The 18,138-nt window shown below is 37.5% G+C and overlaps 1 long non-coding RNA gene across 1 annotated transcript in view; it reads right to left on the minus strand.

The window, feature by feature from the left end:
- Positions 1 to 3,633: 3,633 nt before the first annotated feature.
- LOC310740864 overlaps positions 3,634 to 18,138 on the minus strand; it is a 16,132-nt gene continuing 1,627 nt past the window's right edge. Inside the window, exon 2 of the long non-coding RNA XR_014537778.1 lies at positions 3,634 to 4,130. This is a non-coding gene — a long non-coding RNA (uncharacterized lncRNA). The remainder of the gene's footprint in view (positions 4,131 to 18,138) is intronic.

The following is an 18,138-nucleotide window of genomic DNA, read 5'->3' on the forward strand; positions in this document are numbered from 1 at the left end:
TATATATATATATATATATATATATATATATATATATATAAATAAAAAAAAAAAAAAAAAAATAATAATAATAATATATATATATATATATATATATATATATATATATATATATATATATATGATATGTTTAAATATAAATGCAACTGTACACAGAATAAAAATATACCATTGTAGTTATATGTATCCAGATTGAATTCAGAAGAATCAGACACTAAAAATAAAGCACAAAAAACAAATATTACTTTTAAATAAACCATATTAATAACAAAAAATGCTTTTTTAAACAGTGTCTTTTTTATGTGATGTGCCTTTTGACATTTGAATCACAACCACCACCAAAATTTATACATTTTCTGTGTGCAATAAAAGCCATAGCTAAATAAATTAATTTATTGAAAAAAGCAAAACTAGCAGCCCCAGTGGTGGTTTGTTCAAGAGCTTATAAAATAAATGTGTCTCCAGGCTGTTATTGAATGTTATGAAGGAATATATAGAGTGTGCAAATTTCAAATGTGTAAAATGCTTAATGGCTACTTGACTGTTAAGAGGAAAAATCTGTCCAAATAGATGGCATGTGATGATGGAAAAATGGCGGTGGGATGGTGGAGCGCAAGACTGATAGGTTGCTTTCAGTGCTAATCTGCAGAGATAAATAAGACCTGCACTGAAGCCATGCATCTATTAGACAGCCTCCAAGTCTGCGGCGGTTAAAACAGGACAAACTGAATTACCAGGCACAAACAGCCCAGCTCGTGATGTGACAGAGCCCTAATTACACATCTGTGTGTGTGTACATCTGTGTGGGTTTGTCTGGCATCTTGTCAGTATAAGCTTCCTCTTAGTATTATATTTTCCTTTTTCCAAGTAGCTGTTCTCTTTTCTCCTGTTTTCAGCTGAGCTCCTTGTACTATGGTCTGCTTGGGTGTGCTCGGAATTTCAACATCTGTGTCAGCCTTCTGAAAGGCCTCCGGGGATACCTACTCTCTCTCATTCTTTCTTTCTTATCTCCATCTGTAACATGCTGAGTCAGTTATTGCACTTTCTGATTCTATTTGATTCCAACTCATTACCGATGCAAAATTAAAAAATGGTAACAAAAATATACACACCTATACTTGTTATACAATAGTTGGACACAATAGATAAAAGACACTAGTGTTTTATTTATGTTCTTCATCTTTTTCAGTAATGTTCCCTGAGTTCATTTCCTGTTCTCTTTGGCGTTCCAAGGTATATATTTGCTCCATGAGCTACCAACAGGCTGTATAAATTCGAACTGAAATTTGGAAATATTAAGGAACTGAGCACTTACCAGTAGCAAATGGGTAGCCTCAAGTCCATCCTGGGGTTAATCCACTCTTCTGTTTGGTTGCTGTTAGAATATTATTTAACACTTTGTGTGTGTATGTATTAACAGTGGATTTGGTACAATTATAGGACATTCCACAGTCATAGTACATGCAGTACTTCATTAATCTTACATATTAGTTATTTTGCCTCTATTATTTAACCCAGATGTAAATGACAGCTCGCCTGAAGCAATTAAAGCTTTATGAGCATAACTTCCTGTTCATCCTGCATGAAATAAAACACTTTGAACTCATAAACATTCCATTAAAATTATTTTACTAGCTCCAGACTGATTGCAGCTGCTCACCCTATTATTCCTGTAATAAAGTTATTGTTAGGAATAACGTCATTCGTGTTTTCAGTTGCTCACAAAATCTCTCCTCTGGGTTTTCTGTCTGACTCACTGCAGCCAAATGATAGATACATGGAAACAAGTGATTTTAGTAGGCATGTGGGTGTAAAATGTGAGCCAAGCAGCTGGTTTAATGTATGTGACTGTGAATTGTGGCTTACTATAAAATCAGCACGCGATCTTCAGAGGGAGCGGGAGAAAAAGAGTGTCAGCTATACACCGCACATGTAATTAACTGAGCTTGTCTGTGATGTGACGCTTGCTGGGATTCTGTATCACTTTATGTCTGTACTTGTGCATCCAGAGTGTAGAATTATGGCATTTTATGGTCTGCTGAACCTTTCATAATTATTATCATTAGCATTCATTCATAATCATCTGTCAGTATTAGCTTGATTCACAGTCACTATCACGCATTTGGTTTTAGATTTATTCCTAAATTGGGGCATTGTCTAAAACACTGTTTAATGCTGGGCGCACACTGGATGTACCGATTTTTAATAGTCCTTTGCAATTGTTGATGTCAGACTGTATGAACATGATTTCCATGTCACACTGTAGGATCTCAGCTGTCATAATGTCAGACTGTACAACACACTGACGCACACAAGAATTTTTTTTCATGACATGCCTTGATAATTAAAACATCATAAAAACACTCCTGTTCCCTCTATAACTCAACAAGTTTCTTTTCTTGCTGTACTGCCTACCAGACTTGTTTTGACATTTTCCCTGGTGTTTTTTGAAGTTGTTACGCTAACTGCTTCATCAGGTTCGGCGCTTCTTTTTGCTCTTGGTTTGACGGTCGTCGTTAGAGATGTCACACTGCAGGAAAGATTCTGAAATCTTCTGATACTGACAGAATTTCATTGGAGAAAAACAAAGATTGCAATGGCAATTAATTGGCTGTCAGTGAACATGTCAGACCAGCGACTACATACTAACGATTTTAGTCTAGTATTAAACGAATCTTTTAGGATTTTCAAAATTTATCTCATATGACCAAATCACAGCCAAAATCAAATGGTGTGCAGCTACTTTAAGTTTAACCTTCATGACTTCATCTTATCATTGGTCTATACATAGGTGCAATGTTTTCAACTAAATTAAACTGATTCTATATCCTAAAACATAAACTAGTATTATGTGGCAAAAAGCTATTTAAAAAGAAAGTGCATTGCTATCTCCTGATTTGAGTACCTCTGAAAGTACCATAACAACAATGTGAAATTGTGAGTCAATAGCAAGGTACCTTGTAACTTTTGAAATAAAAAGAAGCTGCAACTGAACATGCTACAGAAACCTAATGTTAAACCTCATGCTGTAACTACCAACAACATAGTTTTTAGTAGTTACAGTTACCAAAACTGTTTTTGCAAAAGAGTAAGATGCTGATGTTAATTTGTGGTGACCGTCTGCATTGCGTCTCATGTCTGGCACAATACACTTTTTTTAAGCTTGTGCCAAGGATAGGTATAAAGTGATCACTGAGGACTAAATTAATGAATTAACATGTTTCCTATCGCCTCTGTAAAAGCCCAGATGGGCATGCTCGATGCAAATGATACTAGGTTGAAACAAAATGAATAACAAAGGTAAAACCTGTGAATGTGAATAGCTCTGTGGAGAATGTCTTACATCACTAGTGTACTGAGACATGCTAAATTTACCTCATGCTACAGAGGAAACATGGTGGCTACTAAATCTCTGAGGTGTGTGTGTGTGTGTGTGTGTGTGTGTGTGTGTGTGTGTGTGTGTGTGTAACGTAGTAGGATAGAAGTGTACAAATTAAGTGATTATTAAAGTCTATGTGGCCATGTATATGTAGTCCATGATGTCTTCGAACAGTTAGGCGCCTGGGATAACCTTTTTCAAAAATGTCAGTCCAAGCTAGAGTTAAAACCAGGAAACACAGAACAATTAAATTAAATTCGATTCAATTCATTTTGATTTGTATAGTGCTTTCAACAATGGACATTGCCTCAAAGCAACTTTACAGAAATAAAGCGTTTATAAAGATGCATAAAATAATATATTAATTTCTTTATCCCTAATGAGCACGCCATTGGAGACTGTAGCAAAAACTTCCTGAAAATGGCATGAAGAAAAGAAACCTTGAGAGAAGCCAGAGTCAAAAGTGAACCCATCCTCATCTGGGAGGCACCGAATGCCTATTCATTACAGTGGCATCATTGATGAGGTGTGCAGTAATAGGCGTTTAAATGCAAAACAGTTCATGCAACCTGTGGTCCTGAGCCTGTTGATATTAATTACAGTCCAAATCCATTCTCAAAGTGCTTGAGTTGCTCAATAGCTACAGGGATCTTTAGGCTGTTCATGTGGAACCATCATCAGCTGCACAGAGTGGTCTCCAAATGTAGCGAACTCCATCCAGAGGTATGGTGTCAGAAGGAATCGAGCAGATCTAAAGAGAACCTCAGGAAGATGTTTAAAATAAAGAAAACCAAGAAAAAGTCATTTAAAAAAATCTAATGTGGGTAACAGACTAGTGACACAACATGGGTGGAGACAAGACCAAAGCAATTGTAAATGGAGAATGAATGCTAGCAGTGCTCAGTACAGAATTTATGACAGACCATCCATCCATCCATCCATCTTCTCCCGCTTATCCGAGGCCGGGTCACGGGGGCAGCAGTCTAAGCAAAGATGCCCAGACTTCCCTCTCCCTAGCCACTTCTTCCAGCTCTTCCGGGGGGACACCAAGGCATTCCCAGGCCAGCCGGGAGACATAGTCTCTCCAGCGTGTCCTAGGTCTTCCCCGGGGTCTCCTCCCAGTGGGACGCGCCCGGAACACCTTTCCAGGAAGGCGTCCAGGAGGCATCCGGAACAGATGCCCGAGCCACCTCAGCTGACCCTTCTCGATGTGGAGGAGCAGCGGATCTACTCTGAGCTCCTCCCGAGTGACTGAGCTTCTCACCCTATCTCTAAGGGATCGCCCAGCCACCCTGCGAAGAAAGCTCATTTCGGCCGCCTGTATCCGGGATCTTGTCCTTTCGGTCATGACCCAGAGCTCATGACCATAGGTGAGAGTAGGAACGTAGATTGACCGGTAAATCGAGAGTTTCGCCTTGCGGCTCAGCTCTTTCTTCACCACGACAGACCGGTACATCGACCGCATTACTGCAGAAGCTGCACCGATCCGTCTGTCAATCTCCCGTTCCACCCTTCCCTCACTCGTGAACAAAACCCCAAGATACTTAAACTCCTCCACTTGCGGCAGGAACTCCCCACCAACCTGAAGTGGGCAAGCCACCCTTTTCCGACTGAGGACCATGGCCTCGGATTTGGAGGTGCTGATTCTCATCCCAGCCGCTTCACACTCGGCTGCAAACCGTCCCAGTGCATGCTGAAGGTCCTGGTCTGATGAAGCCAACACGACAACATCATCTGCAAAGAGCAAAGACGAAATCGTGTCGTCACCAAACCGGACACCCTCCGGCCCCCGGCTGCGCCTAGAAATTCTGTCCATAAAAATTATGAACAGAACCGGTGACAAAGGGCAGCCCTGCCGGAGTCCAACATGCACCGGGAACAAGTCTGACTTACTGCCGGCAATGCGAACCAAGCTCCTGCTTCGGTCATACAGGGACCGGACAGCCCTTAGTAAAGGGCCCCCGACCCCATACTCCCAGAGCACCCTCCACAGGCCGCCGTGAGGGACACAGTCGAATGCCTTTTCCAAATCCACAAAACACATGTGGACTGGTTGGGCAAACTCCCATGAACCCTCCAGCACCCTGTAGAGGGTATAGAGCTGGTCCAGTGTTCCACGGCCTGGACGAAAACCACACTGTTCCTCCTGAATCCGAGGTTCTACTATCGGCCGTATTCTCCTCTCCAGTACCCTGGCATAGACTTTCCCAGGTAGGCTGAGAAGTGTGATCCCCCTATAGTTGGAACACACCCTCCAGTCCCCGTTCTTAAAAAGAGGGACCACCACCCCGGTCTGCCATTCCAGAGGCACTGTCCCCGACCACCACGCGATGCTGCAGAGGCGTTCATGACAGACCATCTACAGTATATTGCTCTAATATTAAATATGCTCACAATATTCAAATAATTCCAGAAAAAACATCTAATTTAGGAGGTTGACATAAATTAGGAGCTATTTCTAATGAACGCATTTTTATATTATGGTGGAAAAATGTGTCATTGTTTATATTTCAGCTGACACAAATTAAGATTCATATTTACTTGAATAATTACTACGAAGAAAAAAGTATTAATGAAGAAAGAAAGTACAACTGTAATTATAGTGCTGAATATAATTAAGATCTTTCAATGGCTATAATTGAGATCTTTGAGCAGCTTTGAATATAATGACTACAATTGTTCAGACAATGGAAAACATTTTTTTTAAATTGGCAATACATTTTAAAAAGAGCTTTTACATGTTATAGCCTGTCCTTCAGTTAGCATTCAGGCACAGCACACAATAGCTGCACACATTCAGAGCTGAGGCTCATTACCATGCAGAAATCACAGCCTTTATCAGGCTTTAATCACAGCCATTGTGCTACCTCCGTGTCGTGATTTTAGCACAGCACCGCTCGGTTTATGCCAGATTCCTCAGTGGATCAGTAGTAGGGTGGGTTTTGTGGTCATTATGTACACTATATGGTGTATTGGGACATTTTGATTTTTTCAACCATAATTGGTTCTTCCCTGAAATGTTACCACCCCCCCAAGGCGCCTCCTCACACTACATCAATAAATACATTTCTAAAATTATAAGTGTACACACACTACACATTCTACAAAACAGTCATAAATGGGGAAGTGGTAGGTCAGTGGGTAAGTCTCTCGGTTACTGATTGGAAGGTCAAAGGTTCAAGCTGTCACTCTTGGGGCCCTGAGCAAGGCCCCTAACCCTGTAGCAGTGCATCCATCATTCAACATGTTGTAGTGTGTTAATATGGTTTGCATGATCTGAATTTAAAATCTTTTTCTACTTCATATTCACAATCATAAACTGAAGTAAAGGAAAACTAGGAGACTTTAATAGTCTCATAGAGTGTGTGTAGAATATCTACTAATAATCAACAACAAAAACTGTGTATAAAGAACTATGTAGAATTGTAACATATGGTTTATATAGTCATGTAAGTGTGTTTAAAGTGTGCATATTTGAATAGCAATTATTACCTATAGAAAAATGGCACCAAACAGCTTTACAGAAATATCAACATAGATTTAGACCTATAACAAGCAAGCGAGAAATGGCAGCTGTAAGAAAAAACAATTCATATGACCCATTTGTTTGATTTGGTTTTAAGTTTCAAAATGGCTCGATTTTTTTTACATTTAAACTAAGAACTTGCTTTACAATTTATTTTTAACTTTTTCAATAACTGCATATTTACTGTCCTCAAAAATCTTTTATCATGTATTACATTCACTTTGGGTCTCGGGATTATGTGCTTTGTCTGACTGATGCATGAATAATATATCGAGTAAAATCAAATCATGCTTCTACTGACACTCATTTAATGCGTCATTAAAACTTAATTCTGGATAATTTTAGCCATAGGGAGCTTGTATTCATTCATTCATTCATCTTCTCCCGCTTATCCGTAATTCGGGTCGCGGGGGCAGCAGTCTAAGCAGATTCCCCAGACACTTCTCTGTGTCCAGGGATCGGGCTGTCAAGGCCCCCGCCTTCGACTGCTGCCCAATCCTCTCAGCACCGGTCCCTTACGGTCCCTCCTGCAGGTGTTGAGCCCACGGGAAGGCGGCCCCACGTCGCAGGGAGCTTGTAAATATGAGCAAATACATAAATACAGAAACTTAAAATCTCGTAAATACTAGTAATTAGGTGACACAAGTTTATTTTAAGGAAACTTCAGTGGTCTGTTCCTACATCACTGGTAACTGGTTACTGGTAACGCGTTACTTTTGAAAGTAACTAATACTGTAACGCGTTACTTTTAAAAATAAAGTAACTTCGTTACTGTTACCGTATGGTGCGTTACCCGTTCCTTTTTATACTGCCCAACACTGTTCCTTACAATACTCAGTAAAAGAAAATATTTAAGCTAATAACTTGACTTCAGAGGCTTTCTGCCATTACATTCAAGTCGGACTGAGACAAACTTAGAGGAGAAATGTGATGGTATTACATTATTAACATTATTAATGACCAATGCACATTTCTATATGTAACAGAGTTAATAATACTAGTTCAATTCATTTAAAAATTGGGAGAACTCATCATTGGTTGTTGCACTGCTTGCAACCGTGTTCATTATACTCGGGTGCTATGTAATAGGCAGCAGTCTCTTGAAGGCTTGCTCCTCGTAAGCTGCATAGATGATCGCTCCGTCTTATGAGTTTGGATTGTTTTCTGTAAGTCGAGTCAAATATGAGTTATTTGTGATGATATACCGAGAAGTGTGTATAAAAGACTGCTTGTAAACTCAGAACCTCTGTTTATTTCTAACTCTGTGTATTTCATTTAAGCTTGTCATGCATCATCAATGATCTGCTAATCTGTTTGTCCCAGGTATGTGTTTTTCTCCGGGTTTTGTTATGTTCTGTATGTGAAACGTTAGCTGTTAGCGTTAGCACACGTGCGAGAGTATAAAAGAAAGACAGAACAGGAAAAAGCACAACTCTCAAATGGCGTAACACATAGTTAAGGCCATTTAAGAGTTGTGCTTTTTCCTGTTCTGTCTTTCTTTTATACTAAAATATGTAAATTTGAGTAATGAGAATTAAAGAAGAAAAGGTATTGTTTCTCACGAAGCCTCGCTGCTGACTGTCATGCATTGTCAATGATCTGCAATCAAATCAGCCTATGGTCCTTTTTGTCCCAGTGTCTGTCAAGGACAATAAAAGAAGCCTTTGAGTGACCACCCACCCAACTCGCAGTGAGAATTAATCAACCATCACCAGGATCAACACATCAATAGGAACAATAAAGAGAAGTTTAAATGTATCCTTAACAAGGAACAAGTGAAAAGCGATAACAGCTAGTTTACGTTCATGCCCTGTAAAACAATGACTTAACTCCGTCTCCTCATGTTTCCACTGCATATAGATGGAGTTTGACGCCTATGAAAGGTCACCATCAGTAACATCCGAATTAAGTCCACGAACACAAATGTCAACAGCTTTCTTCTTTTGACAATCACAGAACACAGAGAGCACAGAGAGGAAAAGGATGATTCCACTTCATAAAAAAGTGAAAAAATATATCTAATTGTAAAACAGTACTCTTTGCCTTACTTCTTGTTTTTTCAGTATATGATTCATGTAAAAAAAGAAAAAAGATATAAGTGAGTGTAGGAGAGCGAACGGTTCAGGGGAAGGAAGGACAGTGTGTCGGTGACCAATTTTGACAGAACCAGGTTTCTATATTGGATACTTTCACATGCACATGCACACACATCTCTCTCTCTCTCTCTCTCTCTCTCTCTCTCTCTCTCTCTCTCTCTCTCTCTCTCTATCGCTCTCTCTCTTCCCCGAAGCGCCCTTCTCTCGCTCCTCTTATAAAAATGAAACTTGGATATATTTTAGAGTAGTCAATGTGCAGTTTGTGTAGCAGTACATATTTACTGTCCACTGATAATAACTCAACATATAGCCATTATTGGCAACAAAATTGAATACACCCTAAGCGAGACCAGCTGCACGTCATGTAACCATGCAAAGCCACATGTCCTATTCATCATGTTCATGTCTTTGTCTGCTTGACAGGAATATACAAATTCATGTATCTTATATTACAGCAGTTAATATTTACTGGATGCACTGGATGTTCAACATGGCACCTCATGGAAAAGACTCTCTAAGGATTTGAATTGAGAATTAGAATTGTTGCTCTCCATAAAGATGCCGAGGCTATAAGAAGATCAGTTACACCCTGAAACTGAGTTACAGTACAGTGGCCAGGGTCATACAGAGGTTTTCAAAGACGGGTTCCACTCGGAACAGGACTCGCAAGGGTCCATCAAAGAAGTTGGAGGAGTGGTACCTCGGTGGTTAAGGCATTAAACTTTGGATCGGAAGGTCACAGGTTCAAATCCTACCTCCACCAAGCTGCTGATAGTTTCTTGCCTACAGTCAAGCATGGTGGTGGTAGCATAATAGTCTGGGGCTGCAGGGGAGTGGCGGTTCATTGAGGAAAACTTGGATTCCAATATGTACTGTGAAAGTCTGAAGCAAAACATGATGCCCTCCCTTCAGAAACTGGGCCGAAAGGCAGTTTTCCAATATAATAATGAACCCAAACAAACCGCCATGATGACAGCTGCCTTGATGAGGAAGATGAAGCTGAAGGTGATGGAGTGGCCAAGTATGTCTCCAGACCTGAACCCTATTGAGCACCTGTGGGGCATTTTCAAGTGCCATTGACTACTTTAAAATATATCCAAGTATCATTTCTATAGTCTTGTCCTTTGAGAATATATAGTAAAATGGTTGCTGAAATGTGAGGAGTCTACTCACTTTTGTGAGATACTGTAGATTTAGTAAGCTAATAATTCTTTTTAACTACAGTATAAGGTACTATATATATATATATTTACACCTGCTACTGTATAATCAGGAAAATGTTGGTAGATAAACAAATCAGGGCTTTTCCCAGGCTGAAAAAAGTATTGAAACATTTTTTACCTGCAAAAACAAACAAAATGCAATTATTTTTGTGTTCAATGTGATTCATTTATTACTCTTTATTTTGCCATTTTAAGTGTTTATTTTTCTCATAATACCCCAATGATCATGCAGGAATAGATATGCCTCTGTTTCTGTGAACAGCCTTTATTGTGAGATGTTTTGGGGGGGGGTTCAGGGCAGCTTTCTTTAGCAAATGACTAAATCTAGTGTGGTTTGATGCCTCTGGGAATTTCTTTTTTTCCCAGCACAAAATAAAACCTCGGTCCTAAACCCTATCAGACGAACACATTTTTTTCATACTTTTGCCATTTATGAGAACTCCATATATAACTCACAATGACCGACAGGTGTACATCACATTTATACAGAATATAATAGGAATTTCCAGTTTATCCACTGCTTCAACTTCGAGTAAATTCCTCCATTGAGCAACCAGATTATTCCAGTCCATGTGTTATGTCCTACTTATGTAGAAATATATTTGCATCAACCAACAGAATGTTTGAACAGGAGAAAAAAACAAGACAGGACTAATGACTGAAAACATCCAGTCAATTTAAAAGGTCACAGGAGTTCACCGTAGCAATGTTTGAGCTTTTCTCAAGAGGTTAAAAAAAATCTATACATTTGTATAAGAAGAAATGCCTATCTTGAGGAATTAACTTGGGGTAGATTAACATCATTCACCTTCAAAGACACTATTACCAATAATAAAGAACAGTGATGGCTCAGGGGTTAAGTCTTTGGGCTATTGATTATTGGTAGCTGCTTGAGCAAGACTTTTAACCCTCTCTGCTCCAGAGCACTGTATAATGGCTGCGCTTTGAACCTGCGCTTCTTAACAAGCTAGGATACATTATAAAATAGAATTTTACTGTGCTGTAATGCATATGTGAGAATTAGGGACCAGTTTTTCTTCTAAAATCTCTAAAGCGCCATATTCTTTCTCGTATTTGATCTCGAATACTGAGCATTTGTTCATGACCAAAACCACAGCAATATACCATTTTTGCACATGGATGATGTTGCCTTGTTGATAGGAATGGCCAAACTAGCTAAAAACAGGATGACTACAGTAATTCACAGTAAATCATTTTTGCATCTGTGGTGTACAGAAAAACTTCTGAGAGCACACAGCATAATGAGTAAACAGCAGAACACCACATTAGATTAGATTAGATTAGATTAGATTCAACTTTATTGTCATTACACATGTACAAATACAAGGCAACAAAATGCAGTTTGGGTCTAACCACAGTGCAATATCAGCAAGTGCAGGATATACAGTGTTTATATGATTTACATAAGTTAAAAAGAATAGAATTATAGGACTATAAACAGTAATTTACAGATGTATATGTACTATAAATATAATATACAGATGAATATATATGTACTATGAACTGTCAGAAACAGGATGTGAAACCCACAGACTTAGTGTCATCTGGATGACCATAGTGCTGGAAAACGTGACCTGTATGTTGTAACCTGTAAAATAATAATAATATTTTGGCTTAACAAATCAGTGATTACAATTATAACAAATGTCTGCAACAAAAATCTGCAATGGTGAATGGTATAGTACTAGGAGAATTTGGTTTCAGAAGAATTATGTTTCATACCTGGCAAGAACTACAAACAGCAGAGACAAAATCATTTAAAAAAGAAATGTGTGACTTATTTTTTTTATTTTGAACATTTAAAAAAAATGTATCAGAGCAATGAACCAAATTCTCCTAGTACTATACCATTCACCATTGCAGATTTTTGTTGCAGAAATTTTTTAAATAAATTTAATCACATTTGTTAAGCCATGTTTAAGGTCAACATATCATAATTATCTTACAGGTTACAACATACAGGTCACGTTTTCCAGCACTATGGTCATCCAGATGACACTAAGTCTGTGGGTTTCACATCCTGTTTCTGACAGTTCATCATGTGTGCACTGAGGAACTACGGAAGTAAGATTTACTTTCAGGAGCTAACGTCAGCCCAATCACCAAGCAGAAATCCAACTCTATTTATTTCTTGTTTCTTGTTTTTCTCTTTTCTCTATTTGGCAATTGCTTCCAGTAAGTTGCTGGATACTCAATTTTGCAGCTGGGATCATCTTAGGCAGCTAGTTCTCTGGATCTCCTGTCACACTCAAGGGTCACATTTGCAAGTATTTCTATGGCATTTATACATGAATGAACTTACACTTCCAGTACAAATTGATATGTGTTCATGTGAATAAACATCCTGGGATCAACATAGTAGAGCCCTACCCATTAGAGTAGCAGAAGGTACAAGCCTGCTGTCTCTCAGTGAGATATCCACTAAAGCTGGGGTGAGTCATGGACATAAATGATTTTGGGGAAATACAAATCTTTAGGGCACTCATGTGGGATCATCCACAACAGCAGAAGGTGAGTCACCATCTGTGCCCAGTACAGAGCCTTAGCATAAATCAGAGACTTAATTAACAGATAATTTCTCTATTCTTTTATCATACACTGGTTTATAATGTGCACACCTGACCATTACACCAATTAACATATGCTTTTTGTATATTCCATTCCAGATTTAACCCGCTTTCGCTGTTAAAATAACCCCCATGTTTAAAAAAGACTTTACATAAAATGTTGTAGCAGTGGGGTTATAATAATTCCAGTTCATCCCAAGTGTTTATTGTTGTTTAGTGGCATTGCTTTTTAAAGAACTTTTATCTGCACTTGCATCTGCATGCTGCTGTTCCATGACAGACTCTTAAAATAAAATCTTCTTGGAAAGCTATGGTAGGAAAAAAGTCTACTGAGGAAAACTGAATAAAGTCGGGCATGATGATCACTTTTTCCTCACCTGCATCTATGAAATGGGTGAAATATATGTCATATATGTACTGAATACATAATAACAGAAGCAGCACAAGTGTAGCATAAGATCGTAAATCACAAACTAGAAAGGATCGGTATGGTCTACGAACAGGTCCAAATCCAAGAGAACAATCCTTTCAATAGTGTGTACAATCTTTTTTATAGTGTGTGTGTGTGTGTGTGTGTGTGTGTGTGTGATCGGGCACATCTGAACTCACTTTGTAGCTGGTTATTGCAGGGAAAGAAAATGAACGAAAAGATGGAAAGTTGTCTGTTTTGGCTGTTGGGTCATCATGGTGGTTGCTGGGATCTAGAGTCTGCAGCTGACTGTGACCTAATAGCATCAAACTCTATTTCAAAATGTTGGGAAAAAAGGTTGCAATAGACTGATGTCCACATATTTCTGTTAGTATCGAGTTCTAATTTCATATGGCTCTATCCATGACAGAATCTCACAGGTTTTCTTAAGCTCTGTATTTTAAATATCCTGTTACTTCCAGAAAAGCATACAAACAAAGCAAAAGGTGGGGACAATTCTAAATTAAAAACTCAAAATAGCAAATGAAGAGCACAGATATCCTAAATAATGCTTAGATATTATGGTTTGCCATTATTTGGTTTAAAAAAAATGTTTTATAGTGGACTTCTATACAACTAACTCCTACTACAGCTACTATACAACTAAACCTGGTTATCTTAAAAGGTTTTGAATGTGCAGATACTCAATTAAAGTGGTTGTAATGTAACAATCATAGACTGTATGGCCTGTAATTATTTTCCTGTATTTGTTAACCAATAGTACAAAGCTAGAGGCCTAGCATCCATAATTATCATAGCTAAACCTCTTGACTACTCTATTGGAGCATATCCTGGTTTCTATTGGTAAGACCCAAAGGCTTGTTAGAACTTTTCCTGTTGTTCTTGTTTTGATGGAGAAGCAAGTGACATGGGTTTCTTTTTACTAAATTCATTATAAACTATTATAAATGATCTTTTTTTTACTCATAAATTTACATGATAATGCATATAAAAGACGTCTCAAACTACTTCAGTCTTTGACAAACCCTGCCATGTTGTTGGCTTGGTCACTATGGTGATTGTGCTGCTTTGAGTCCCATTTGAGTAGAATGGAGTGGAAAGGAAGACAGACCTCATGTGGAGATCACTGAGTTGAACAGCTCAAGAGCCACACATTGAAAACCGGCATCTTTGTCCAGGCAAGCACATAAAGCCATATAAAAAGAGCGAGTTTCTATCTTCAGCACTCAGATTGTGAATTTTTTTTCACACGGAGGGATTACACCATTTTAGACTGCTTCCTGCTGTGAAGACACAAACTGAGAATTTCCTTTCACAGCAATTCTTTTTTCCTCCTTTCTGTTTCGTTTTTTTTTTATATATTTTTTTAAATAAATGTTTAAGGTCTGCATATTTACAAGTAAATTAGGTGTTTTCACATAAAAAAATTGCCCATTTGACTTCAAAATGCCTAGAATTCCTCATGATTTACATCATATATAGTCATTTTACAATGTATCCAGGACACAGATATTGCTTTCAACCAGTTATAAAGCAATTTATTATAACATTCTTTGATTCTAACAATATATGAAGAATCTCTTTTAGATGATTTTCTTCTGACAAAATTCCATAATGGCAAAAGTTTTATACTGATATATAAAAAAACAGTAATAAAGTGACTATGCACAAATTTGCATAAATACTTTAATGTCTATTAGTTTATTTCGAGGAAGATTCGGATTTTTTTTTTTTTACTTTATAAAGTGATTAAAACGTCCAAGTGATATTTACAATATTTAGTATTTTAGCCATTAAAAATATTGGAATCAAAGAAGTCTACTATTAAGGATGTTTTTGTCTTTCTGACTCTAAATCATGGCTCCAGGCCAAGAGGGTTAAAGCAATGCCAGCACCAGAGTATTGCAGAGATCTTTCTCATGTGCCATATTAATAATAAAAAAAAACCTCCATGTTTTGACAAACTGTTATTTCTCTTTCTTTGTTCCTCTCTGCTTGAAATGTCTCGAAAATCACCACATAAATCTCCTTTTGTTTTTCCAGGTCTTCACCACCATGTTGTGTTTTTTTCTTTCCTCCACAGCTCAACTCAAAGGCACGCTCAGTTTCCATGGCAACAGCAATCGTATTGTGCGAGCAATGAAGCGAGGAACATTTGCATTTTTTACCTTAAGCAGTAGCTGTCCACATAAACATATATCAGTTCAATGAGCCTTTAAGCTTAATGGAATAAAGGGATTAAAGACTGACACTCCAGTTCATCATGACACTGATCGTGTTCATGCTGTACATTAACTACACTTGTTCATGTGCCTATATAATGGATGTGAATAGAAACTTGGCAAAAAATAATTGGGCTACGTTAGCACTACTAATGGTTGTAAATGAATTCAGAGGGCGGGAGACTCTGGAAGGGCAAACTGTAGATATTTTCATAACTAATGAGTCAATATACAAGTCATTATGGATATTGTTAAAGTGTGGGATTCAGGCACTTGAGCAGGGAATAAAGCATTAGAAACAAAAGAAGAGATGTGGAGCCAATTGAGTCTCTCTCTTTCTCTCTCTCTATTTCTTTTTCCCTGGTGACCCTGGTAACAGAAATGAAGAGTTGATTCCAAATCCATGTAGTTTGTGAGTAGACTTCAAAACACTGAGGGCCAATGAAATACACTGATGAGGACTCAAAGGCTGTTTAAAAGCCACAAAGCAGAATCCAATTGAACCACAGCCACCAGCCTGTTTTCACACACCTTCACACACTGTGGCATTGTACATGAAAAGCATAATAAAAAATGAAGCGCCATATGTTCATAAAAGTCATAAAAGTCGGTATCTATCATTATTTCAAATAGTAATCTCTAGAATCGATTTAACATTTATCCAATAACATTTTTTTCCATAAGATTTTTTTTTTTACAAAATATAGACCTAGAATTCTATGAATTCACAATGATAATGATATTCTGACATTTCATTGTAAAAACAGTCTGAAGGAAATTGTTTTGCGGAGGAAATGGTTGGAACATGTTATTCTGGTATGAATAAAGGGGAAAGTATACTATATGACCTTTAGCTCTGACTTGCCCATGGTTGTGATCAGCCAATGCACTGTGATTGATGGATATGCTCAAAATTATTCAGTACATTTGTACTAGTCTATTGCTGAAATTAACATATCGCAAGTGTAGTAGACAGAAAGATTATGCATTCTCATGCATTCACATCCAACAATAAATATAACAAATAATAATAATAATAATAATAAGATATAGACCCTTTAAACAATACAGGTTTAACGTATTCTGAACAAAGGTTTAAAAAGTCTTGAACACAGGGGTAATTTATTAAATATTACAGGTTAATTTCTTTAGTTTAATGGTTTGTCTTTCAATAGCTCAAGGTCAGACTAATACCTTTTTCAGTAATTCCAATCCTCCACCCCAATTATCCCCACTCTCTCACTGAGAAGCCTGTCAGCACTCTCCACACTGGTATACTTATTGCCCCCTCACTGCTGCTTCTTTTCTCCTAATAGACCCATTACTGTGGCAACCATATGCAGCACCAGCTCTGTACCATTTCCTTATTTCACAAAGGCATCAATTAGTGATAGTGACATGATGGAGCTTCATTTAAGGCCAAATTCTTTATACCGAAGTTTGCATCAGAGTGCAGGAAAAATGAAGAGCATATCATAGAAGGTGACAAATATAGAGAAGAAATAGGAAAATAAATTAAATAAAATGCCAATGCATGAATACAGGAACATGAACATGCAGAAATATGAGTGCAGGCTGTCTGCAAAGAATTGAGAATAGAGTGAGAGCTTGTGTGGAGCTGGAAAGACTGAGCCAAGAAATTCTGTTACTGTAATTTGTAGTGGAACACACTCTAAGGAGATGAAAAGCTAATCTAAAATCCTGTTGTGTCAGGATACATCATATTATAGCTTTGTAGAGGTGCGATAAACAAATTGATCTCAGGAATTTGGCATGTTATGGTGGTTGCAGTCAGTTTTATGATAAAGATGAAAAGAAATAAAGACGACAGCTTTCAGAACAGCCGGTTCTTGAATCCGCTAAAGAGGGAGAAAAAAGTCTGAACTGACGTACTGGGTTGCAATATTCAGACTTTTAGTAGCTTAGAGATGAACAAGCAAAGATTTTAAATGTGGGATTTGTGCTGTTTTTACTGTATAATATTTGTAGTAACATGTGGTTTGAATAGTCCAGTGTAAAAACTCTTACTTAACACAACATGCCAACAGTTTATAGCTGTTGATGTTCAATATAATCCTAAAACCTGAAAATCTGACTTGATTGGGGACAAAGGGGCTAAAATAAATGTTGCATTAAACCAATATACTTATACAATTGAAAATTTTTTTTTTCTCATTATGATTTCATAATATTTAAAAGTGAAAATGTAATATAAAAAATAAAAAAATATATTTATATAAAATTATATAAAAATATAACTCAGTAATTTGTTTACCAAATGCACAATATTTTTTAAAGTTTTAGTTCGATGAAACAATATTGTACAATGAAAACCAATAAAATTTATTGTTTAATAGAACATAAAGCCTTTTAATAATTAATCAAAGTTCAATTAATAACCCAACCTTATTAATTTCAACTATGTTGAGAAAGCATGAAGAGTGTATAATGAAAGTTCTACATCAGTAGCTTTGTGCCTTAGACTGTATGGATAGTGTATAAGAACGAATTTGGGTTGTTAGTTTTGTTGATATTTGGAGTCAATAGAACAGCGAATAATAACGTACTAGATGTTCAGGCAGGCACAAGTCTGAGGCAGAAGTAAAAAAAAAAAAAGTTGAATAGAGAAATAGTGTACTTCATGGTATAGTGTAAGCAACACATTTTCCCACCC

Source organism: Silurus aristotelis (assembly GCF_946808225.1).
Source record: "Silurus aristotelis genome assembly, chromosome: 2".
NCBI lineage: Eukaryota > Metazoa > Chordata > Actinopteri > Siluriformes > Siluridae > Silurus > Silurus aristotelis.